Below are 26,494 nucleotides of genomic sequence, written 5' to 3'. Positions count from 1 at the left end.
TCTCCATTCTTTATATTGGTTGTCTCTTATAATGTTCCTATTCATCTGCCAATTCACCTGTCTCTTATTATTTTTCCAATATATCACTATAGCACTGTGATCAGCCCATGTATTTGTGTCAATCTCGATTTCTCTAATTTGTTCTGCGGTTATTTTAGAAGCCCAGGCCATATCTATTCTTGTTCAAATTTTATGGGGATTAGAGTAAAACGTATATTGCTTCGTTAAAGGATGTCTTTCCCTCCAGATATCATTTAATAATAACTCAGATCTCATTTTCTGAAAAGTAGTTGGCAAAATATTTTTCTTTTTCTTATCTTTTTTCTTCCCGGAATGGTCTAGTGATCTATTAGAAATTGCATTAAAGTTGCCAATTATAATCATGTTTTCAATATTTAACTCATTTATCTTTTGGTGTAATTGTTTATAAAATTTCATTTGATTTTCATTTGGAGCATAAATAGAAACATAGAAACATGATCCATCTAGTCTGCCCTTATATTATTTTTTGTATTTTATCTTACAATGGATATATGTTTATCCCAGGCATGTTTAAATTCAGTTACTGTGGATTTACCAACCACGTCTGCTGGAAGTTTGTTCCAAGGATCTACTACTCTTTCAGTGAAATAATATTTCCTCACGTTGCTTTTGATCTTTCCCCCAACTAACTTCAGATTGTGTCCCCTTGTTCTTGTGTTCACTTTCCTATTAAAAACACTTCCCTCCTGAACCTTATTTAACCCTTTAACATATTTAAATGTTTTGATCATGTCCCCCCTTTTCCTTCTGTCCTCCAGACTATACAGATTGAGTTCATTAAGTCTTTCCTGATATGTTTTATACTTAAGACCTTCCACCATTCTTGTAGCCCGTCTACAATAGAAAAAATGACAAAGAGGTTTCGTGTCCGTATTTACCTGTACAATTAATATTCTTCCCTCCTCATCTGCATATAATTATTTGGAGTTTATTGAATTTTCAATGTATATTGCAATACCTCTTTTTTTTTTGATTCGCCAAGCTAGTATAAATATTCCCAATTTTGGAATTCAATAATAATTTTCTATTAGTCTTTTTAATGTGTACTTCTTGTAAAATCACAATTTGAGCTTTTTGTTTTCTAAGTTTAGAAAATATTTGGTTTCTTTTCCTCGGTTCATTTAGTCCATTAACATTTACTGAGAATATTTTCAGATCTGCTGATGCTGTCATTTATAGTATTTCTTGGGATCTTTAGATTCGCACTGTGGTTGTTTCCTTCTTGCTCCTTGTTCTTCCTCCTTCCCTTGGGTGGTGCTGCTAGTCTCTTCCTTTTTTCTTGCAGATATTTCCTTCATTGGTTGTTCAAATTTACGTATTCCACTTGTTTCATAAAATTGTCTAGCAACTTCAAGGTTTTCTATTTTTACTCTTTGTGATGGCCAATAAAGGGAGAGTCCTTCTGGGATGAGCCAATGGAAGGTTATATTTTCTTTGATTAAGATTTTGGTTAAGAAGTAGTAATCCCTCCTACTTTCTCTTACTCTTCATGGGACTTCCTTCAGTATTGTAATTTCTTTTCCTTTGTCTTGCAGTTTTTCGTTTCTTGTCCATTTCAAAATATCATCTCTTATGGTTTTCCTCAGGAATTTGATGTGGACTTCTCTCGGTAAGTTATTTCTTCGTACATAGCTAGTTTGCACTCTGAAAACTTCATCTATTTCTTTTATTAGTTCTAAAGGATCCACCTGTAGTATGCCTCCAATTATTTCTGCCATTTTTGCTTGTACATCTTCTTCCTTTTCTTCTGTTATATTCTGAAATCTCAAGGCGTAGGAAGCCCGTTGTATTTCTAAGTGTGTAATAGATTTGTCATATCTTTTATTGAAAAAATCTGATCTATCTTAAAAATCGTCCATTCTTTGTTCTACTTTATCAATTTTCCCCTCAGCTGTCTTGATTCTTTGTTCATTTTCTTTCAAAGTTTGTTATATTTCAGCAACTTTCTCATCAACGTCTTTCATCTTCGCTTTCATCTCGTCTGTGTCTGCTTTCATCTCTCCAGTATCTACTTTTAATTCAGCTATTTCCGCCTTTAATTCTTCACATTGTTGATTGGCGTCATTTTGAGATTTTAACATAAAATCCTTCATTGCATTTAATGTTTCTTGCATTGTCTGAAGCGTTGGTTGTGCTTGTGCCTTCTCTCTCTCTTTTTCTTTAGCTGACATACTTGCAATTGCACTTTGATGTACAGGTGTTGGCAGCGGTGAAACTTGTGGAGATGTTGAAGAAGCTAAAGTTTGTTTCTTAATTGTCTTTGTGTATGTGGATGTACTCGACATCCTATTTATAATGGTAATTAATATCTATTTGTAGTAATTTTAATTGTCTATATAAATCAAATACAGTAATACCTCATCTTACGAACTTAATTGGTTCCAGGACAAGGTTCGTAAGGTGAAAGGTTCGTTAGATGAAACATTTCCCATAGGAATCAAAGGAAAAGCCAATAATGCAAGCAAGCCCATTAGGAGAATCCAAAATATTAAGGCTTAAAAAAAAAGCGGTGGCCAGACAAAGCTGAGGCAAACAGAATGGGGGAAGAGAGTCCCAACAAAGCAAGGTGAAAAGAGCCTCTCTTGAGCTCCATGAGTTCCTGATTCCCATGTTTGTCCACCCCACTCTCCTAATCTCCCCCACACCTTTCTCCTCCCTTGAGCTCCATGAGTCTTTTCTTCCCGTTTTTGTCCACCCCTCTCCTCATCTCCCCCACACTTCTCCACCCTTGAGCTCCATGAGTCTTTTCTTCCCATTTTTGTCCACCCCTCTCCTCATCTCCCCCACACCTTTCTCCTCCCTCGAGCTCCATGAGTCTTTTCTTCCCATTTTTGTCCACCCCACTCTCATCTCCCCCACACCTTTCTCCTCCCTTGAGCTCCATGAGTCTTTTCTTCCCGGTTTTGTCCACCCCACTCTCCTCATCTCCCCCACACCTTTCTCCTCTCCTGAGCTCCATGAATTATTTCTTCCCATTTTTGTCCACCCCATTCTCCTCATCTACCCCACACCTTTCTCCTCTCTTGAGCTCCATGAGTCTTTCCCTCCAATTTTTGTCCACCCCACTCTCCTCATCTCCCCCACACCTTTCTCCTCCCTTGAGCTCCATGAGCCTTTCCCTCCCGTTTTTGTCCACCCCACTCTCATCTCCCCCACACCTTTTTCCTCCCTTGAGCTCCATGAGTCTTTTCTTCCCGTTTTTGTCCATCCCACTCTCCTCATCTCCCCCACACCTTTCTCCTCACTTGAGCTCCATGAGTCTTTTCTTCCCGGTTTTGTACACCCCACTCTCCTCATCTCCCCCACACCTTTCTCCTCCCTTGAGCTCCATGAGTCTTTTCTTCCCGGTTTTGTCCACCCCACTCTCCTCATCTCCCCCACACCTTTCTCCTCTCTTGAGCTCCATGAGTCTTTCCCTCCCGTTTTTGTCCACCCCACTCTCCTTATCTCCCCCACACCTTTCTCCTCTCTTGAGCTCCATGAGCCTTTCCCTCCAGTTTTTGTCCCCCCTCCTCATCTCCCCCACATCTTTCTCCTCCCTTGAGCTCCATGAGTCTTTTCTTCCCATTTTTGTCCACCCCACTCTCATCTCCCCCACACCTTTCTCCTCCCTTGAGCTCCATGAGTCTTTTCTTCCCGGTTTTGTCCACCCCACTCTCCTCATCTCCCCCACACCTTTCTCCTCTCCTGAGCTCCATGAATTATTTCTTCCCATTTTTGTCCACCCCATTCTCCTCATCTACCCCACACCTTTCTCCTCTCTTGAGCTCCATGAGTCTTTCCCTCCAATTTTTGTCCACCCCACTCTCCTCATCTCCCCCACACCTTTCTCCTCCCTTGAGCTCCATGAGCCTTTCCCTCCTGTTTTTGTCCACCCCACTCTCATCTCCCCCACACCTTTTTCCTCCCTTGAGCTCCATGAGTCTTTTCTTCCCGTTTTTGTCCACCCCACTCTCCTCATCTCCCCCACACCTTTCTCCTCACTTGAGCTCCATGAGTCTTTTCTTCCCGGTTTTGTACACCCCATTCTCCTCATCTCCCCCACACCTTTCTCCTCCCTTGAGCTCCATGAGTCTTTTCTTCCCGGTTTTGTACACCCCACTCTCCTCATCTCCCCCACACCTTTCTCCTCTCTTGAGCTCCATGAGTCTTTCCCTCCCATTTTTGTCCACCCCACTCTCCTTATCTCCCCCACACCTTTCTCCTCCCTTGAGCTCCATGAGCCTTTCCCTCCCATTTTTGTCCACCTCACTCTCCTCATCTCCCCCACACCTTTCTCCTCTCTTGAGCTTCATGAGTCTTTTCTTCCTGTTTTTGTCCACCCCACTCTCCTCATCTCCCCCACACCTTTCTCCTTCCTTGAGCTCCATGAGTCTTTCCCTCCCGTTTTTGCCCACCCCACTCTCATGTCCCCCACACCTTTCTCCTCTTTTGAGCTCCATGAGCCTTTCCCTCCCATTTTTGTCCACCCCACTCTGCTCATCACCCCCATACCTTTCTCCTCTCTTAAGCTCCATGAGCCTTTCCCTCCCGTTTTTGTCCACCCCACTCATCTCCCTCACACCTTTTTCCTCCCTTGAGCTCCATGAGTCTTTTCTTCCCGTTTTTGTCCACCCCACTCTCATCTCCCCCACACCATTCTCCTCCCTTGAGCTCCATGAGCCTTTCCCTCCCGTTTTTGTCCACCCCACTCTCCTCATCTCCCCCACACCTTTCTCTTCCCTTGAGCTCCATGAGTCTTTTCTTCCCGTTTTTGTCCACCCCTCTCCTCATCTCCCCCACACCTTTCTCCTCCCTTGAGCTCCATGAGCCTTTCCCTCACGTTTTTATCCACCCCACTTTCCTCATCTCCCCCACACCTTTCTCCTCCCTTGAGCTCCATGATTCTTTTCTTCCTGTTTTTGTCCACCCCACTCTCATCTTCCCCCACTCCTTTTTCCTCTCTTGAGCTCCATGAGCCTTTCCCTCCTGTTTTTGTCCACCCCACTCTCCTCATCTCCCCCACACCATTCTCCTCCCTTGAGCTCCATGAGCCTTTCCCTCCCGTTTTTGTCCACCCCACTCTCATCTCCCCCACACCTTTCTCTTCCCTTGAGCTCCATGAGTCTTTTCTTCCCATTTTTGTCCACCCCACTCTCCTCATCTCCCCCACACCTTTCTCCTCCCTTGAGCTCCATGAGTCTTTTCTTCCCGTTTTTGTCCACTCCACTCTCCCCATCTCCCCCACACCTTTCTCCTCCCTTGAGCTCCATGAGTCTTTTCTTCCTGTTTTTGTCCCCCCTACTCTGCCCAGCAGAGCGCCCGTTTTTTCAATCCTGGTACAGTATTCCCCTCCAGGGATTTCCCTACAGCATTGCAAAAACGCGGAAATCAGGAGGTGGGGTTTCCCATGGAGCGGGGCCTCAGGGGATCCCAGGATCGCAAAAACCTGTGCTTAGCTTGCAACAAATGTCCAGAGGCAGGGCATCTGAGTGGTGGTGGCAGGTTCGTAAGGTGAAAAAAGTTCATAAGAAGAGGCAAAAAAATTCCGAATCCTGGGTTCGTACTTCGAAAATTTTGTATGAGGGGTTTGTATCACGAGGTACCACTGTATGTATGTTCTTTTCTCAAATTTCCCAAATCTTATTTTATGAATTTACAAGAACCCAATAAACTCCAAACCAATCAAAGTTTCCTTCTAGATTTAACCCACTTATAAATTATTATATCGCTTTGATTTTTTAAAACTTCATCCAAAATAAAATCTTAAATTCTAGTTTTAAAATCTGTAAATATATTTTAGCTGAAAAAAAATAAAGAAAACTTATTTTATAATTATCAATCAATATTCCCAAAATGAAAACTTATTTCTATATTCCACACTTGCAAGAAAAAGACAAAATAGAATTGTATGCACTTTAAAATATATAAACTTAATACTCTATGGTTTATATTTATAATAGTAAATATATATATTTGCTAAGAAAAAGCCAATATAACTAAGACAAAAAATAGAACTTAGAAAATTATTCAAACTATAAAGACCTTGATTTAATTTCTTTAAAATATTTTATATAAATTTAAGTGTATATAGGAAAAGAGATAAATTTTAACTGCAATTTAAAAACTGTAAAAACACCACTCCAAGGGGAAGGTAGGAAATTAAAAGTTAGTAATTCATTATATTCATTTGATTTTATACAATAATAATAATGCAAAAGAAACCTCCAACCAATATATAGTAAGGCAACAAGGAAGGGGAATCAATATATAAATATTATACTTATAATTTCTAAGTTGATGATAGTCTCTCATTGATTGCAGATTAGGTATAAAGTTCTCTTCTAAAGTCCATTAAGTCTCTGATCTGTGATACTGCAAATTAATCCCAAAGGTTAATATTCCAAAAGCAACTCCAAAATAGATCTCTTGTTAGTATAAGTGTAATTATATTTGAGAAGGTATTTCCAAACCGATGACAACAGTCCAAATTGATCTTCTATAGCAAAACTTTAAAATGTCAATTAATCCATCAAAATCCAAATGTAATGGTTATAGTCCAATAGTTTAATCCACAATAAGAGAGTTAATTGTAATCTAGTTCCGAGTTGTAATCCATTTTTTAAAGTATATCCTTCTGATCGACAGAAATGACAAAGAAAAAGCCTTTCCTTTTGCTGGTGATATCACAAATACTCCAGACGATCCGGAAAAGAGCCAAGGCAGCAAAAAGAGTAAATCAGTATAGGGTTCTTCTTTATTCTTTATTCCTTTGACTATTATAATCGCAAATTCTGAAAGTAAGGGCATGGAGCATAATCCTTCCACTGCGAACACAAGAAAGAAGAGCCTGGGTTTTTGGCTTTGTTTTCTTCTCACAGCGAATTTTAAAATTTTTGAGTTTTAAAGCCTTGTAGTACTCTCACTCTCACCCCCTAGAAGCCTCTTCAGGGGTGAGGTTATGATGTTTAAGTCTTTAAATCTTTAATTCAACTTTAGTATTCAGAGAAACGAAAGTAGAAAATTAGTTCCGGCCACAAAGTCTCACAGGCGTAAGGATATGATTTTTCTTTTCTTACAAACTTTCCTTTCGCCTTTTATTTTAAAGTTTGTCTTGCTCTTTCTTTCCAGAAGATTATCATATAAGAACATTTGTACCTTAGATTCTTCTTTTCTGTTTTCTCCTTTTTCTGCAATGGTAAGATTATTCCAGAGTTTAGTTCTTCTTCGTCTTATCTTCTTTGCTTCCCACTGGTGAGGTTGGGCTGCAATGGCCGATGCCTCTGGTGTAGAGGCTCAGTTCTCCGCTCTCCAAAGCCACGAGGTGATCCTTTCCCTCCGTAACCTCAGCGACGGCTCCTCGGGTGCAGGAGAACCCCCTGTTCATCCGGTCCATCCGGGGCCAGTCCGATCGCTGGGGGCAACCTTTGGAGGGGTAGAGGGGGCTTTGGGGACAGACCCCTGTCCCGAAGCCTCCGCAACAGCCCCGGTCCAAACCGGAAGTGAACCTGGACTGTTGAGGACCTAGATAATTGGCTTCATCCAAGGACTGTTGGAGCTGGAGCGACACCACATTCTCAACAACCTTCCCCATAAAGGGAAAGTTGGAGACAGGACAATAGTTGTTAAATACAGCTGGGTCCAGGGAAGGCTTCTTGAGGAGGGGGCTCACAAGTGCTCCTTGTAGGGAGCCATGAAGGACTCCTCCCTCAATGAAGCATTGGTAATCTCCTGGACCCAGATCCGCATCACCTCCATGCTGGCCGAACCAGCTAGGAGGGACACGGGTCCAATAAGCAGGTGGCAGAACTTGCAGCTCCAATGGCCTTGTCCACTTCATCAGGTGTTATCAGGATAAACTCCCTCCAAACAGATGGACTAGAATGAGCCCCTGTAACCTCGACTGACTTGTTGTCAGCCAACACTACATTCCAGTTGGAATCAATGTCAGTCCGGATCTGAACATTTTTATCTGCGAAAAACTTATTAAAATCCTCAGCACTATCCTGGAAGGGTTCTGCAACTCCCCTCTGATTAAGGAGGGAGCGGGTCACCTTAAACAGGGCGGCTGGGCATAATTCCGCAGTTGCAATCAGGCCGACATTGTATGCACGTCTTGTTGGCCTGATCGGCACTTTGTAAATCTTCATATGAACTTTTACAAGTGTTCAGTCAGATTTGGATCTACTTTTCCTCCACACTTCACTAGACATCTCTTCTGGCGTTTCATCCCCTGGAGTTCCTCAGTGAACCAAGAAGATTTCCAGGGTGTACTGTCACAGAGAGGTCGCAAAGGCGCAATTTGGTCTAGAGACTCCATCGCAATTGTATTCCAGGCTGCAGCAAGAGACTCTTTTTATTTTTTTATTATTAGAGTTGAAAGGGACCTTACAGGCCATCAAGTTCAACCCACTGCCTGAGCAGGAAATCCTACAGCACCCCAGCCAAATGGCAGTCCAATCTCCTCTTGAAAATGTCCAAAGTTGGGGAGTCCACAACCTCCGCTGGCAGGCCGTTCGACTGGTTGATCGCTTTCACTGTCAGGAAATTCTTTCTTATCTCCAGGCTGAATCTTTCCTTGGTCAGCTTCCAATCGTTGTTCCTTGTCCGGCTCTCTGGTGCCCTGGAAAACAGTGTGTCCCCCTCCTCTCTGTGGCAACTCCCTAAGTACCTGTATACAGCTATCATGTCCCCCCTAGCCCTTCTTTTCACTAGACTATCCATGCCCAGTTCCAGCAACCTTTCCTCGTATGACCTGGTCTCTAGTCCCCTTATCATTTTAGTTGCTCTTTTCTACACCCTCTCTAGAGTCTCTATATCTTTTTTGAAGTGTGGTGACCAGAACTGGATGCAATACTCCAGGTGCGGTCTGACCAGGGCCTTATAGAGTGGTATTATTACCTCTCTGGTTTTGGAGTGTATCCCCCTATTCATGCAGCTTAGGATTGTGTTGGCTTTTTAAGCCGCTGCTGCACATTGCTGGCCCATGTTTAGCTGGTTATCCATTAAGACTCCAAGATCCCTTTCACAGTCACTCATGGTGAGTGTGGTTTCGCCTAACTTGCATGCATGTTTTGGGGGTTTTTTGCCTAGGTGCAGGATTTTACTCTTCGCTACATTGAACTTCATTTTGTTCGTTTCGGCCCACTGTACAAGTCTGTCTAGATCTTTCTGAATTCTGTGTCTATCCTCTGGGGTGTTGGCCACTCCTGCCAGCTTGGTGTCATCTGCGAATTTAATTAATTCCCCCTCTATTCCCTCGTCTAGGTCATTGATAAATATGTTGAAGAGTACTGGGCCTAGGACAGATCCCTGTGGTACCCCGCTGCCTACCACTTTCCATGTGGATTTAGTCCCATTGAGGGCTACTCGTTGGGTGCGATTGGTCAGCCAGTTTTCAGTCCATCTTGTTGTATTACTGTCAATTCCACTCTTCTTTACTTTGGAGAGTAGAAGGTTGTGGTCCATCTTGTCGAATGCTTTGCTAAAGTCTAAGTATATTATGTCCACTGCATTTCTCTGGTCAAATGATTTGGTCACAGTGTCGAAAAATGAAATGAGGTTGGTTTGGCATGATTTGTTTCTGACGAATCCGTGTTGGCTGGTGGTTATTACGTTGTTCAATTCAAGGTGGTGGCAGATCTGTTTCTTGATTATCTTTTCCAATATTTTCCCGGGAATAGACGTTAGGCTGATTGGTCTATAGTTTCCTGGGTCTGTTTTTTTGTCTTTTTCTGCCAAACTATGTACAAGCAAATCTGGCAAAACCCCTTTGGAAACCTTCCGGATCCATCAGTTGTCTGGGGTGGAACCTCCCAATCAGTCCCACCTCCCTGCAGGGGAGGATTGGAGCCTTAAAATCCAGCTGTAGCAGGAAATGATTTGACCATGACAAAGGCAAGATATCTAAGCACCTTAATTTCAAATCATTACTCAATTGTTCTGAGAAAAAGACCATATTGGAAGCGTGTCCCTCTTCGTGAGTCAGGCCCTGAACTACTTGGGTCAGGTCAGGTCCATTTAAAAAAAATATTTTTATTGATTTTTTAAAATATAAACACACACACATGAAACAGGTGCTTTGTGATTAGTGCCCACCACCAGACAAACATTCACACCCCACCACCAAATCGGGGGTGTTTCTTGTATAAACCATTTTAACTCAAGAGGAAAGTATCTATTTACATATTATAAAGTGATTCCAATTTGTTTCTTGTAGCTTGGTCTCGGATTCTACATGCCATATATGGTCTTACCTTGTCCCATCGTCCCATCAGCTGTTGCAAATCAGTTTCATTAACCAAATTCATCCTTTTATCCATAATCTCAAATTGAATGTGATCCACCATGTACCGGTCCCAATTTTGCATTGTCCATTTTGTCGCATCCTTCCAACCCAATACTATTATTGCCTGAGCCATGGTGGCCATAAACTCCTGCCTCAACCCAGAGGATTCATTAAGCGACGACAGATTGAAATCCCCCAAGAAAATAAGTCTGGGGGATTCTACTGCCAGCCTGGCTACCTCCTCGAGTAGCGCAGGCAGAGCTGTTGACAATCAGCTGGGGGGCAGGTATGTGAGCAACAAGCCCACTTGTACCCCTAGGTCCAATTTCACAAAGAGGGACTCACAACCCCATATCTCCAGAGCAGCGAGTCTGCATAGGCTGGTGGTCTTTTTGGCTATAATAGCCACTCCTCCCCCTCTTCCCTGGGGTTGCAGCTGGTGTCATACCTGAAACCTGGCTGGGCACCCCTCCCTCTGGGCCCAGCCAGATCTCAGTCACATATGCCAGGTCAGCCTCCTCGTCCAATGGAGTAAATCCTGGATGAGGGGAGCTTTATTTACAACCGACCTGGCATTAAATATCAACAGTCTGAGCCCAGGATCCAGATTTTGCTTGTCACCAGTCCCCTAAGATGAGTTCATGGGGCAGGAATGAGGGATCGCTTTCAAGCAGCAGTCCCTCATTCCCTGGGAGCGACCTACCCCATGTCTCCTGCCATATCTGCCTCTCCCTAGCAAAACTGGAATATTCCAGCCCTCAACCACCCTAGAGATAGGCTCCCCAACTCCTTCCACCTCCAGGCCGGCAGTGAGACTGGCCCTTCCATTTATCCCAAACATCCTATCTTCCAATCATATCCATTCAGCTGTCATTAAAAATTATATTTCCTTAATTCATTAAAATACAGTAAAAGACAATAATTAAAATACATATCCAATACTCTGTGATAATATTCAATCATTCATTCCATTCTCAGCATTCATATTCATTCCCTATCACCTAATTACATTCAACTTTCATATTCCTCCCACATCCAAGACCATAAAAACAACCCACCCAGAATAAAAACTGTATATATACCCACCCAATTCAATTTGCATTAAAACCAATCTAACATTTTATCCTCCCCAAACCCCACCCAATATAAAAGTTAGATTAGAACTAACTAAAGGTGCAAAGAGAAGTTAAAAAGAGAAGTTCTCTGTATAGTCCCTTTCATAGGAAGAAACCTTCCTCGGCTGACACATAACGTTTGTTTAAAACTGACAGTCTTTCCGTATTTCATTAAGATGTTCTGCAGTAGTGTCAGTGCACATAAGAGAAAGCAAGACATTAAAAGGTCCAGTACATATAACAGGAAGCAAAAAGTTAAGAGGTCAAAAGGAGGCCATTAGTGTTCTACCAGGTCCAAAGGGGCCACTAAGGGCCACTAGTGGCCTACCAGATACTGAAATATAGTGGTACCTCTACTTAACAACAGCTCTATTTAAGAACATTTCTAGATAAGAACTGGGTGTTCAAGATTTTTTTTGTCTCTTCTTAAGAACCATTTTTTACTTAAGAACCTGAACCTGGAAAAATTTCCCAGGAAATTTGAGAGGGGCACAAAGGCCCGGCCAGTTTCCTGCAATTCTCCCTTTAATCCTGGCCATCTCAGGCTTTTCTGGGCTGCCAGACGAGCCTTTCAATGGTGCTTAAGGAGGCTTTGGCAGTCCAGAGCGAACAAAGCATTTTCCTTTCTCTGGGTGCTTGGAGAGGGAATAAACCACTTCACTGTGGTGAATCCCTCACGCTGCCTCCTTTACACCTGGCACAAAGTTGCCTTCTAGAGTGTGGGCACAGAAAGGCAAAAGGGTGCGCTTTGCCCCAGCCGAATCAACTCAGCTTCAGCCAAACTCAGGAGTCACCACACTGAAGGCACCAGCTACAAAGCGAGCGAGCGAGAGGAGAGCCCTTCAGCTTAGGAAGGAAGAGGAAGCAGGTAGCAGCAGCAGCCGCTTTTCGGTCAAAGGAGTGGGAGATTCCCCCCTCTCGCCTGCCTGGGTTTCTCTCTCTGGCGCAGTGTATGGGAGGCGCTTGCTCCTCCTTGCCGCCTCAGAGTCCCCTTTTTTTTTAAGCCTTAAGGTTTTTGATTTTTTTGATTCCCCTCCTCTCACCTTCTTCCTTCGGCAGTAACTGTCCTCCTCCTCTTCTTCTTCCTCCTCCTCCCACCCAAATTCCGAGCTTTTATTTCTTTCCTAATGGGTTTGCATGCATTACTTGCTTTTACGTTGATTCCGATGGGAAAAATTGCTTCTACTTACAAACTTTTCTACTTAAGAACCTGAACACGGGACAAATTAAGTTCTTAAGTAGAGATATCACTGTAGTTTATTTGGGATATGTCGTACTTGCTGGTTATCAAGTTGTCCACACCAACTCCTCCTACTAGTTGGCTGGCAACTTTCACTATTGTCGTCCTTCAGCAGCGGTTCTCACCCATCGACCAGAAACAACCAGAAGCAGCACTGACTAAATTAAGCCACTTTACCCCTCACGGCCTCCCCAGCACTGTTGCTGTTCTTAGCCCCCTCAGGGTCCTGCAATTTGCCTCCATTCACAAGCATTGGGTTCCTTCTTGGCACCAACCCAGCTCCACTCCAAAGGCACCACTCCAAAGGTGCCGTCAGCTGGTCACTGACTAATGCCCAACGCCAACCACTCTCACCTATCGGCGTTGGGTTCCCTTCTGGCTTCGGCTTGGCTTCGTTCGTTGGCTTAGTTCAAACAGTGCCCGTCAGCTGTTATTTAACCCTTTGACATATTTAAATGTTTCGATCATGTCCCCCCTTTTCCTTCTGTCCTCCAGACTATACAGATTGAGTTCATTAAATCTTTCCTGATATGTTTTATGCTTAAGACCTTCCACCATTCTTGTAACCCATCTTTGGACCCGTTCAATTTTCTCAATATCTTTTTGTAGGTGAGGTCTCCAGAACTGAACACAGTATTCCAAATATGGTCTCACCAGCGCTCTATATAGCGGGATCACAATCTCCCTCTTCCTGCTTCTTATACCTTTAGTTATGCAGCCAAGCATCCTACTTGCTTTTCCTACCGCCTGACCACACTGCTCACCCATTTTGAGACTGTCAAAAATCACTACCCCTAAATCTTTCTCTTCTGACGTTTTTGCTAACACAGAACTGCCAATACAATACTCAGATTGAGGATTCCTTTTCCCCAAGTGCATTATTTTACATTTGGAAACATTAAACTGCAGTTTCTATTGCTTTGACCATTTATCTAGTAAAATCATTTACCACATTACCGACGCCTCCAGGAATATCAACCCTATTGCACACTTTAGAGTCATCAGCAAATAGGCAAACCTTCCCTACCAAACCTTCCCCTATGTCACTCACAAACATATTAAAAAGAATAGGACCCAGAACAGACCCTTGTGGCACACCGCTTGTAACCTGTCTCTGCTCAGAATACTCACAATTAACAATAACTCTCTGATGTCTACGCTTCAGCCAGCTGCAAATCCACTGAACTATCCAGGGATTAAGTCCAATCTTCACTAATTTATCTATCAGCTCTTTATGTGGAACCGTATCAAAGGCTTTGCTGAAGTCCAGATAGGCAATATCCATGGCACCACCTTCATCCAACACCTTTCTGACATAGTCAAAGAAATCAATGAGATTAGTCTGACATGATTTGCCTTCAGTAAAGCCATGCTGATTTGGGTCCAATAAGTTATTGTTTTTTAGGCGCTGATTTATCCTCTTTTTGAGTAGAGTCTCCATCATTTTAACTATAACTGATGTCAAGCTAACTGGCCTGCAGTTACCAGCTTCTTCTCTACTGCCCTTCTTGTGGATAGGCACAAGACTGTCCATTCTCCAATCCTCAGGAACATCTCCTGTTAACAGGGATTTGTTAAACAAATCAGTCAGGGGGATAGCAATGACAAATCTGAGTTCTTTAAGAACTCTGGGGTGGATGCCATCTGGACCCATTGCCTTATTTATCTTTAATCGTTCAAGTTCTTCTAAGACATCAGCGTCTAAGATCACTGGAGATGAATCCGTACAGTTGGAAACAATGCTATATCCATCTATAGTATTATATTGTAAGGTGTCTTTTGAGAAAACTGAACAGAAGTAGCTATTGAAATGGTCAGTGATCTCCTTATTCCCATCAATGCATGTATTATTCCCGGTACTAAGCTTCGTGATGCTGCAGTTTTTCTTCTTCCTATCACTAATATATCTGAAGAAGGTTTTATCCCCCTTTTTTACAGATTTGGCAATTTCCTTCTCTTTTGAAGCTTTAGCAGCATAATATTATCTGTTTCGCCTCCTTCTGTCTCATTTTATACACTTCTCTATCAGCTATACTTCCAGACTCTTTATACCTCCTATAGGAAGCCTTTGCTTGCTGAACAGCATGGCTGCCATCTTTCTATGCCATCTCATAGCTTTCACGTCCTTATATGACTTAGCATAAAAACTACTGCTGCATGGGTGCCAGCGTTTCCTGTTCAGTCTAGTTAGGACCCTTATCTATAAAAAGTCTCTGGCGTGCTAACCTGAAGATAGTGGTCCTTTGTCATTTCTAACTTTGATCTTAAACCATTGTCCTCAGCAGCGCTGCCTCGCTCACCTCCTCTGCTGCCACCAGAACCAGAAACCAGAAATCAGAATGGTGGGGGGAGGAGGCCAATTGCCTGTGATAGCAGAAGGCAGGTAAGGAATGGGGGGGGGAGTAGGCCAACTGCTTATGATGGCAGAAGGCAGATAAGAAATTGGGGGGGGGGGTGAGTAGGCCAACTGCTTATGATGGCAGAAGGCAGGTAAGGAATGGGGGGGGGGAAGTAGGCCAACCGCCTGTGATAGCAGAAGGTTAATGATACAATGTGTCAATTCACAAAGCTTTCCTGACCTGCTCTCGAGTTACCATAGGCAGGGGGATGGGTAATCCCGCCTTGTAGTTGCACCAAGGAATTCACAACTCAGTCAAAACAAAACACATCCTAGCCAGACGAAGTCAAGGCCATCTCCACAGAGACCTGCAACCATTGGCAGGAATGTGACTAGTGACATACTTTGGGAGAAGGGGCAACAGGGTCAAAGGCAAGGCGCAAACTGGGTGAAGTCACAACTGGCTTCACTTAGATCAGGCTGACACGGCACTCCTAATAAACAACTGGATTTTTCAATGGCTTGAGGCTACTGATTTTATTAGGACAATGGTCATAATCCTGAGGCAATGATTCCTATGTTAGCAAGAAATCTAACAGGATTGAAATATAAATAATGTGATCTCCCTGAGTTTCTGTCCAGTTTAGATCTGATTGCAGTACCAGAGACCTAGTTAAGAGCCAGAGATGAACAGATTTTGATACCTAGCTTTAAGTATTGAGTCATCCTGGCATGGAAAAATAAAAGGAAAAGTTTGGATAATCAGGGGTTTGACAATATTGACCATGGAAAACTTAGATGGCACAGAAATTGCCATAGTTGCCTCTTTGTCTTTTCGCTTAGCTGGTTAATTCCAATATAAGTGTTTGGTAATTGTGATATTGAATGTGTATATAACTCCAGAAATGTCTATATATTATGTTGTGTCCCCAGCAACAGCAGGGAGCACAGCTGTAGGCTTTCTAAAACAGTGGAAAAGCTTACCTCACTGATTGGCTGCTGAGTAATGATAGCTTGTTATAATAGGAGTTGTAGGAGGGTTGACTTCCGGGTGACGCTCGATCGCGCCGGGTGGGCAAAGACATCGCAACGACTTTGCTGGACCTTTTCCCTGCTACAGGGCACATTTTTGTGCTTTGTCTGAGCCCGGAGGGCTCGACACAGAACAGGGGGTCTCCCGGATCCCTTGGGGCAGATCGCCACTGCCCCAAAGGATAGGGAAAGCCCCGCAGCTGTACCATGGAGAACCGCGCCCCGGCGGCTGCAGGGACGCGGCCATAGCGATCAGTCCACGAAGGAAGCCAAGAAAATTCTAAAGAAGTCTACAAAAAGGCAGATCAGCAGAAAGAAGAAAAGTAAAGCACTTACAAGGTAAACATTTTGGTATCTAACATTTGAAAAGTGAAGATCTTGAAAGTAAAAGGCGATCTTTAAATAAAGCTTGTATCTCGGAGTGAAATCCTTCCGCAAAAAAAAGAACGGACGGACCTACTTTCCTTTGTTAAACTGCTTGCTTTGGAAAGAAAAAAAATGACGATTTTACATTTTGCATTTTATATCTTACATTTTGGATATTATATATTGCCTTTGAACTTTTAAAATTTTTAAACATTTGGATTAATAACTTTTATATACAATTCATATTAAATAAATAATTGGATGAACTTTTAATTGGATCAATTTAGAAGAAATCGTGACAAATGACCTAAATTCCCTTTCAATGAATTTTATTTTGTTGGATTAAATTTTTGAACCTTTTTACTTGCTTCGAAATCGGATTACATTAGACATTTATAATAAAGAGAATAAAGAACGAGAGCTGTAATAATCTTGGAGGTATTCATTGAAGGACTATTTTCTTTGATACCAAGAGCGTAAGGATCAAATAAAAAAAGATGGAGTAGAATTTTTTTCACCTTAACTTTTTTTTATTTTATATTGTTTGATTTTTATACTGCAATATAACTGCTTTATATATTTTTCTCTATTTGTATTTTTTGTGGAATATGGACTTTGGCCCTATTTTTGGATCTAATTTTTTCCTTTGTTGCCTAATAAGAGACTGAGAACCAAGACAGAACCTCCTGGGGAAAAATTAAAACCTGCTTCTTCTTGTTTTCTTTCCATTTTTTCTATTTAGAAAACATTTTTACATTTTCACCCCTTTTGATATTTTTACCTCCTTTGATATAATAAATTTTTAAATCTCCTTTCTCCTCTTATATTTTTTTCTCTTCTCTTCTTTTATATTTATTTGGACTATTTTATCTTTAATTTTTTTTTAGTTAAATTAGATATTTAAAATGTGTTAGTATTTTGTTTTTCCCCTTTCTACACTTGGTGTATCCCCCCACTTTAACAAACATAGTATATTGCCTATTATATATTTAAGTGAATATCTTTCTTTTCTATTATTATTCTTTCTCTTTACTATTTTTTAACTTTTCTTTTTTTTAATTAATCCTAACTTCTTTTACCTTCTAAAATATATAATATACCTTTTATCTATTCTTTTCCCCTCTCTCTTATTTTATACTTTTCATACTTTTACCAAAATTGAGTTTCCTTTTTAAACTGTTTAAAATTACTATTTTAATTATAAAGTAAAATAAATGTTATTAAGAAATTGTATAATAAATTGTAAACTTTTGAGATATGAAAGGTTCCTACAGGGCACAAAGTGTGACTTCTGTTACAACAACAACAACAACTCGAAAACAAACATCCACTCCAACTCCAACTCCCACCCCAAAAGTATCTCCAACAACATCCCCATTACAACAAAGGACAATAACAACAATGCTAGCCAAGGAAAAAGAGAAAGAAAAGCCACCTGCAAAATCAAACCTTCAGTCTATTCAAGATACTCTAGCAGGTATCCAAGATTTTATGCAGAAAACGCAAACGCAGACAAAAATTCAACTAGAAACAAAGAAGTGAAAAAATATTTTGAAGAAATGAAACAAGAGATTAAAGATGAAATGGGTACTCTGAAAACAGAGATTAAGAAGGAGATCGGTGAACTTAAAACCGAAATTGGTGAAGTCACTGGGCCCGGGAAAGGGGCTTGTCCTCTGTCCTGATGCTTCTTGACCTCTCAGCGGCTTTCGATACCATCGACCATGGTATTCTTCTGTGCCGGCTGGAGGGGTTGGGAGTGGGAGGCACTGTTCTCCAGTGGTTCTCCTACCTCTCCGGTCGGTTGCAGTCGGTGTGATTGGGGGGTCAGAGGTCGACCCCGAGGTTACTCCCTTGTGGGGTGCCTCAGGGGTTGGTCCTCTGCCCCCTGCTATATCTACATGAAACCGCTGGGTGAGATTATCCAGGGGCATGGGGTGAGGTATCATCAGTATGCGGATGATACCCAGTTATACATCTCCACCCCATGTCCAGTCAACGAAGCAGTGGAAGTGATGTGCCGGTCCCTGGAGGCTGTTGGGGTCTGGATGGGTGTCAACAGACTCAAACTCAACCCAGATAAGACGGAGTGGCTGTGGGTTCTGCCTCCCAGGGACAATTCCATCTGTCCGTCCATAACCCTGTGGGGGGGGGAATTATTGACCCCCTCAGAGAGGGTCCACAACTTGGGCGTCCTCCTCGATCCACAGCTCACATTAGAGAAATGTCCCCCAAGGGGGACATTTGCCCAGGTTCGCCTGGTGCATCAGTTGTGGTCCTATCTGGACCGGGACTCACTACTCACAGTCACTCATGCCCTCATCACCTCGAGGTTCGACTACTGTAATGCTCTCTACATGGGGCTACCTTTGAAAAGTGTTCGGAAACTTCAAATTGTGCAGAATGCAGCTGCAAGAGCAATCATGGGCTTCCCAAGGTATGCCCATGTTACACCAACACTCTGCAGTCTGCATTGGTTGCTGATCAATTTCCGGTCACAAGTCAAAGTGTTGGTTATGACCTATAAAGCCCTTCATGGCATCGGACCAGAATATCTCCGGGACCGCCTTCTGCCGCACGAATCCCAGCGACTGGTTAGGTCCCAGAAAGTTGGCCTTCTCCGGGTCCCGTCGACTAAACAATGTTGTTTGGCGGGACCCAGAAGAGCCTTCTCTGTGGCGGCCCCGACCCTCTGGAACCAGCTCTCCCCGGAGATCAGAACTGCCCCCACCCTCCTTGCCTTTCGTAAAGTTCTTAAGACCCATCTCTGCCGTCAGGCATGGGGGAATTGAGACATCTCCCCCGGGCCTATACAGTTTATACATGGTATGTTGGTGTGTATGCTTGCGTTAATGGTTTGTTAATGGTTCCTAGGAAAAGAAATCAAATATTGGCTAAACTCAGAAAACAAAAAGCACAAATAAATATTTTACAAGAAGTTCACATTAAAAAATCAAAGAGAAGCCTTCTTAATAATTCAAAATTGGGGAAGCTTTATACTAGTTTGGCAAATCAAAAGAAAAGAGGAGTAGCAATGTATATTAACGAAATAATTGAATCCAAACAAATATATAGTGATAGTGAAGGCAGAATTTTAATGGTACAATTAGATTTAGAAATAAAACCTTTCGTAATTATTTCAATTTATGCACCAAATGACAACCAAACAAATTTTATAAAGAATTGCATGACAAAGTAACTGAACTATCAATAGAAAATATGATAATAATAGGCGATTTTAATGTGATTTTAGATAATCAAATGGATTACACAGGGGGAAAAAAAGAAAAGGAAAAAAAGGTAATTTTACCTACAACATTTTGGAAAATGAGCACAGAATTACTATTAAAAGACATATGGCGTGAATGCCATCCACATAATAAACAATACACTTTTTACTCTAACCCGCATAAAACTTGGTCTAGGATTGACATGGCTTGGGCACCAGCACACACAATGGAAAAGATCAGAGATATTGAGATTGAAACTAATAGTTGGGTGGACCACAATCAGTTAGTTATATATTGGAAAGGTCAGAGAAAAGTAAATAACTGGTCAATGAATAGAAATACAGTACGCGACCCTGAGTATAAAGAATGGATAGAGAAAGAATTAGAGGCCTTTTTAAAAATAAATAAAAATAATGATACTACCCCACAAAACCTTTGGGATACAACAAAGGCATATATACGTGGGTTAACAATTTCTTATATGGTGAAAAAGAATAAAGAGAAGAAGTTGCAATATCAAGAGTTAGAGGATGAACTGAAAAAAACTAGAATTAGAAATGCAAAAAGATGAACATGATGATAAAGTTAAAAACCAGAGAGAAGTATTAAAACACAAAATAAGGTTGATAAACAAGAATCAATGGTGGAACAAATAAAAAGAGCAAAACAAGAATATTTTGAACATGCAAGCAAACCAGGAAGATGGTTGGCATATAAACTTAGGAAAGAAAGAGAAAACAAAATTATTAAAAAATTAATATATAGTAAAGGTGTAATAAGACATAGAACAGATGAAAAAAAGGAAATAGCATTAGAATTCTACAGGAAATGATATGGGAAAGAAGAAATAAAAGAAGATTTAATTTTTGATTACTTAAGGACTATAGACCTACCAGTATTAATGGAAGTTCAACAACAAAGATTAAACAAACCTATTACAGAAATAGAATTAAGACAATATATTAAAAATCAGAAAAATAATAAAGCGACTGGTCCAGATGCGATACCAGCAGAATTTTATAAGTTAGATATTGAAATACTTTTTAAAAATATGTTAGAAATATTTAATCAAACAATAGCAGATGGTAAATTACCAAAAACATGGGCAGAAACTTTAATAACTTTAATACATAAACTGGGAACTGAGAAGGAAAAAATTGAAAATTATAGACCGATATCATTATTAAATGTAGATTATAAAATTTTTATATCAATCTTTGCCACTAGGTTTAAAATATTATAAATGGAATAATACATGAAAACCAGAACGGATTTTTACCAGATAGACAAATTAAAAACAATTTAAGAACAATAATTAATACCTTAGAATATTATGAACAACATCCTGAAAAACAAATGTCATTTATATTTTTAGACGCTAAAAAAGCGTTTGATAACGTAGACTGGAACTTTATGAAAATACAATTAAATAAGATGAATGTAGGAACCAAATTTTTTTAATATAATAGACACTATATATTCTGACCAATCAGCTAGAATTATAATAAACAGTGAACAAACAGAAAAATTAGAAATAAAAAGAGGAGCGAGGCAAAGATGTCCAATACCACCACTATTATTTATCTTAACATTAGAAGTTTTATTAATAAAAATAAGAGCAGAAAAGGAAATAAAAGGGTTGAAGATTAAAAAAGAAACATAAAAAGTCCAAGCCTTCGCGGATGACGTAGTTTTTATAATAGAAGATTTTTCAACATCAATCTTAAAGTTAATAGATCTTATAGAAGAATACAGGAAAGTTGCAGGTCTGAAAATTAATAAGGAAAAGACACAGATACTAACAAAAAAAATGACAGAGCCACAGATAAAACATCTTGAAAATTTAACAAATATGAAAGTTACAAAAAAGGTGAAATGTTTAGGTATACGGATTACCTCCAAAGCTATATCTTTAAAAAATGATAATTATATAAAATTGTTAGGACAGATTAAAAAGGACTTGGAAATATGGAATAATTTGCAGTTATCCCTAGTTGGAAGAATTTCCACAATTAAAATGAATATCCTCCCTAAAGTATTATTTCTTTTTCAAGTCATTCCAATTAATCCTGGGCCAAATTTTTTAAAAAATTAAATAGTATTACAAAAAAATTCATGTGGCAAGGTAAGAAACCAAGAATAAAACAAAATTCGTTAGAAGATCGTAAAGAAAGAGGAGGCCTCGGCCTGCCCAATTGGAAGTTATATTATCAAGCCACCGCTTTAACATGGCTAAAAGAATGGTTAATTCTTGAAAATCGAAGATTACTCAACTTAGAAGGCCGTGATTTAATGTTAGGTTGGCATGCATTTATATGGTATGAAAAGTTGAAAACCCACTCATACTTTAAAAGTAATATTATCAGAAAAGCTTTGATAGGCGTTTGGAATGAAATAAAGAAAAATAATTTTTTAGTAATGCCAGAATGGATTTCACCAATTGAGGCCATTTCACACCCAAACCTTTTAAAAGATGGGAAGATATGGAAATATAGAGATTTATGGGACAACCAATTAAAATTAAGAACCAAACAAAAACTACAAGAGATAGGTGTCGATTTAGATTGGGGGCAGTATGTGCAGATCAATTCTAGATATCAAAAGGATATCAGAACTTTTATTTTTAAAAAAGAAAATAACATACTTGGGAAACTATTGATTCAAAATCAAGGGAAATTAATTGGAAAGTTATATAAATACTTAATAAACTATAAAATGATAGGCTGGATATTGAAAGACAATATGATCAGTTGGTGCAAAAATTTTGGAAAAGAAATAAATCTGGAAACATGGGGAAAGGTATGGATATATAATTGGAAAATAACAAAATCAATTTCCTTTAAAGAAAATCAAATTAAGATGTTTTACAGATGGCATCTTCCACCATACAGGATTTCAAAGATGTTCCCTAATATTTCTCCTGTTTGTTGGAAATGTAAAAAAGAAATTGGTACATACTTTCATACATGGTGGACTTGCCCTGAAGCCAAGATCTATTGGAATAAAGTAGAAAAATGGTTAAAGGAAATAACAAACAAGAAGATTAAAAAGACTCCAGAATTCTTCCTACTAGGCATTTGTGATACCAAATATAAAAAAGAAATATACTATTTAATAATTCATATTTTAGTAGTGGCAAGAATTATATTTGCACAAAAATGGAAAGAAAAGGAAATACCAAAAGATGAAGAAGTATTTTAAAAAATTATGGAATGTGCAGAATTAGATATGATGACAAGACGGTTAAATAACCAAATGGAAACAGAGTTTTATAAAATTTGGGATAAAGTGTATAATTGGTGGAATGTTAAAAAACAGTTTTAAAAATACATGAATAAATTCTAAAACATTTGAACCTATTAAATTAGGTACATAATAGTAGTATGTTAAGAAATTTAAAGGATAAGGTTTTTAGATTGAATAAGTGATTTCAATTATTTTATTACATTGTTAAAATAGATATAAAGAAGTAGATTTTAAATTGAATAACTATATAGTATTGTAGTATTTTAAGAAATTTTAAATGTAAGTTTTTTATTAGTTTAATTAATTGATTTTAATTAATTTAATTATATTACCAAAATGATATTTTAGTAATATATTGACAAAAATCTATAGATATTAGAATTGATTTTAATTATATGAACTATAATATAAAAATGTAAGAAAGCAGATTACTATAAACTGTATTTCTGTACTGATCTGATCATAGTTAGACTTTTTTTTTGTATTAGTTAAGACTTCTATGATTAGCGGAGCAATGGTAGCTCCTTTAAATGTTAAATGTTGTTTGTATTGTTTGCCTTAAAGAAAAACAATAAAAATATGATTTTAAAAAAAGGAGTTGTAGGAGGGTTTACACACTCCTTGTTTTAGCCTGTATGCATTGGGTTTGTTTTTATGTGGTTTTATTGCTACAATAAAAGGAGAACTTTTCTACCTCGGAGCTTGTCTAGTACGTAATATATTATTTCCCTTACATGCAGGTGAATTTACAGGAAATTCTGAATTTTAGAGCTAATTGTAAAAACCTCCAATACAGTTTTCATGAAGTTGGGGTCTTCACATATTAGTAATCTGAATATCCCCAAAGAATTTCATTATGGTACTTATTACTTTTATAATCCTTTAGGGACCAAAAAAGTAATACTGCTGGTATTAGTTGTACAACCTGGTAAGTGTAACTTGCAAATATCAAAGTTTTGTGTACCCTTTTACTTACCATTGAAAGAAATCAAATAGTATTTTAAAGTTCATATGTGTATTTAATAGTAACGTGCCCCTTCTCTCAAACTTCTAGGTTTATGTATGCAGGGCCGCCATCAGTAATTTTGGGGCCCCATACAGCCTAAGTGTATGCCCCCCCCACCATTTTAAAACTACTGCCCCCAAATCCCGTGCCATGCCCACCATGGCCACACACCCTGGGCAAGCCCTCCCCTGGCCCTCTGAGATCAAACACAGCCCTGATGTGGCCCTCAATGAAATTGAGTTTGACACCCCTGGCCTAGAGGCTAAATCCTATGAACAAGGGCTAAGAGAACGAGTATGTTTAGCTCAACAAATAGAAAACTGAGGGGGGATATAATAGTAGTTTCCCAATCTTTAAAGGGCTGCCACAGAGCAGATGGCATCTATTTATTCTCCATGCCACCTGAAGGTAGTACAAGAAGCAACCTCACCAAGAGGAAATGCAATCTGGAAATAAGGAAAAACTTGGGACTGGGCGGCATATATATATAAATATATAAATATATAAATAAATAAATCCCTTCTTTTTTATTAAAATAAATTAATAATTAAAAAAGCCAAAATCCATTACTATTAAAACTAAAACAACCAGCAAAACTATTAATAAAAACAGGTGAGGGCTGGGGGGGGGGGTTCTGTTATTATTTAAGTGCTTTTACCATATGCTTTAAATCAAGAGTCACCTCTCTCTTTCCTGTCATTCTCTGCCTCAATCATTTTCTCATTTCTCTTTTTTCTCCCCTTTATTCTATCATTTCTCTCTCTCTCTTCCTTCCACTCTTCTCTCTTTCTTCCTCTCTCTCTCTTCCTCTCATCTCTCTCTTTCTTTCTCTTTCTCTATCTTGCTTTCTTCCTCTCTCTCACTCTCTTCCTTCCTCTCATCTCTTTCTTTCTCTTTCTTCCTCTCTCACTCCCTTCCTCTCATCTTTCTTTCTCTCTTTCTCTATCTTGCTTTCTTCCTCTCTCTCTCTCCCTTCCTCTCTCATCTCTCTCTTCTTTCTTTCTCTCTCTCTCCCCCTCTTTCTCTATCTCTCCCCCTCTTGCTCTCTCTTTTTTCTCACTTTCTCTTGTTTTCTTTCTCTCACTCTTTCTCTCTCTCGTTGTCTCTCTCTTGCTATCTCTTTCTTTCCCCCCCTCTTTCTCTCTCTCTCTCTCTTTCTCACTTTCTCTCTATCTTGCTCTGTCGCTCTCACTCTCTCTCGTTCTCCGGATGCTGGCGGAAAGGGTGTGTGGGGCCGGGGGGCGTTTTGGGGTGCGCTAAGGATGGGAAAGAAGACGAGAAACGTTTGCATTTCGCTGGCTTGGGGTTTGTTTGAACGTGGCCGCTTGCAGATAACGCTCGGTTGATTAATAAAATAAGAAGCTGCGCATTTGTATCTGCGGCGTCCGTTTGTTTTTGCAGCTTGCTCCCCGCCAGCGTGTGCAATGAAATCACAGACCACACACGCACACCTACGCCAACCGTGTATTTTTATTAAAATATACCCCCACACACAAACGTGCCCGCTTCCACGCCGCCCTTTTGGATGTTTTCCCTCGCTTTCTTTCCTCCACGCCAAGCCGGCTTTCTTTGGTTGTCGCCTGGCAGATGCAAAGCCCGATTCCTTCCCCTCAAGGGAACATTGGCGCGGGTGGAGAGAGAGATCCTCCTCCTCCTCCTCGCCTGCTTGCTTGCTTGCTTCCCTCCTTCTCCTCCTCCTCCTCCCACGGAGCCCCCGCACCGCCCGCCCATGCAACCGCCGCCACCAGCCAAGCAAGAGGTGGTCCTATTTTTGGCCGCAAGAAGGGGGCCTCCCCTAAGTAAAGTGAAAGCCATGCCTCGGCTCCGCGACGTGCGTCACACTTTGCAACCCTGAGCAGCAGCAGCAGCAGCAGAGCGGTAGCAGCAGCAGGAGCCACCGCGCGCGCGCCTGAGTGTGTGTGGTCGCCCAATATTCACGCCGCGCGTGCCGGCCAGGGCCCGGATGAGGCGAGCGCCCAGCCGCCCAAAAGCCTCATTTCCAATTCCCAACGCCGCACCGCCGCCACCCCGAAGGAGCTCCTACCTTCGCCGCACGGCACGCGGGAGCGGGAGGGGACCGCCACGCTGCCAAAGGCTCCGGGGCTTCAAGTTCTGCCTCGCGACGATGAGGACCAGAGAGCAGAGGCGCACCTTTTACTTTGCTGAGGTGAGGCAGGCGGCCAGCAAGAGGGCGGGTACAGTCTGCACTGCGCAGACTGTACCCGCCCTCTTTTGCCGGCCGCCTGCCTCACCTCAGCAAAGTAAAAGGCCTGGCGAAATTGAACAATTAGGGCAGGGGGCCCGCCGGCTGGCCTCCTGGCGCCAAGTCAGCAACTCCTTGCACATGCGCAGACTTGGCGCTAGGAGGCCGGCCGGCGGGCCCCCCTAATTGCTCAATTTGGCCGGGCCCGTGACGCCACTCCCAGTAGTCACTGTCTATCGGCGGCCCTGTATGTATGAGATAATGACTACCAATTGTAGCTATTAATTTGAACACACAATTAATAGATGGATTTCATTTCATCTACTAGTCCACCAGGACAGAAATGGACCAAATGGATCAGATAAAATGGACCGGATGTGAAGGCTTTGACTGAATATATTAAACCTGA

General features: G+C 40.9%; 1 protein-coding gene across 5 annotated transcripts in view; it reads right to left on the bottom strand.

The window, feature by feature from the left end:
• FYCO1 (FYVE and coiled-coil domain autophagy adaptor 1) overlaps window positions 1–26,494 on the bottom strand; it is a 248,555-nt gene that overhangs the window by 209,875 nt on the left and 12,186 nt on the right. The gene's annotated exons all lie outside the window — the stretch shown is intronic.

This window comes from Erythrolamprus reginae, chromosome Z (genome assembly GCF_031021105.1).
Source record: "Erythrolamprus reginae isolate rEryReg1 chromosome Z, rEryReg1.hap1, whole genome shotgun sequence".
NCBI classification, from domain to species: Eukaryota; Metazoa; Chordata; class Lepidosauria; order Squamata; family Dipsadidae; genus Erythrolamprus; species Erythrolamprus reginae.
Note: the sequence above shows the minus strand (reverse complement) of the source record. Positions and strands in the feature narration are given on the sequence as shown.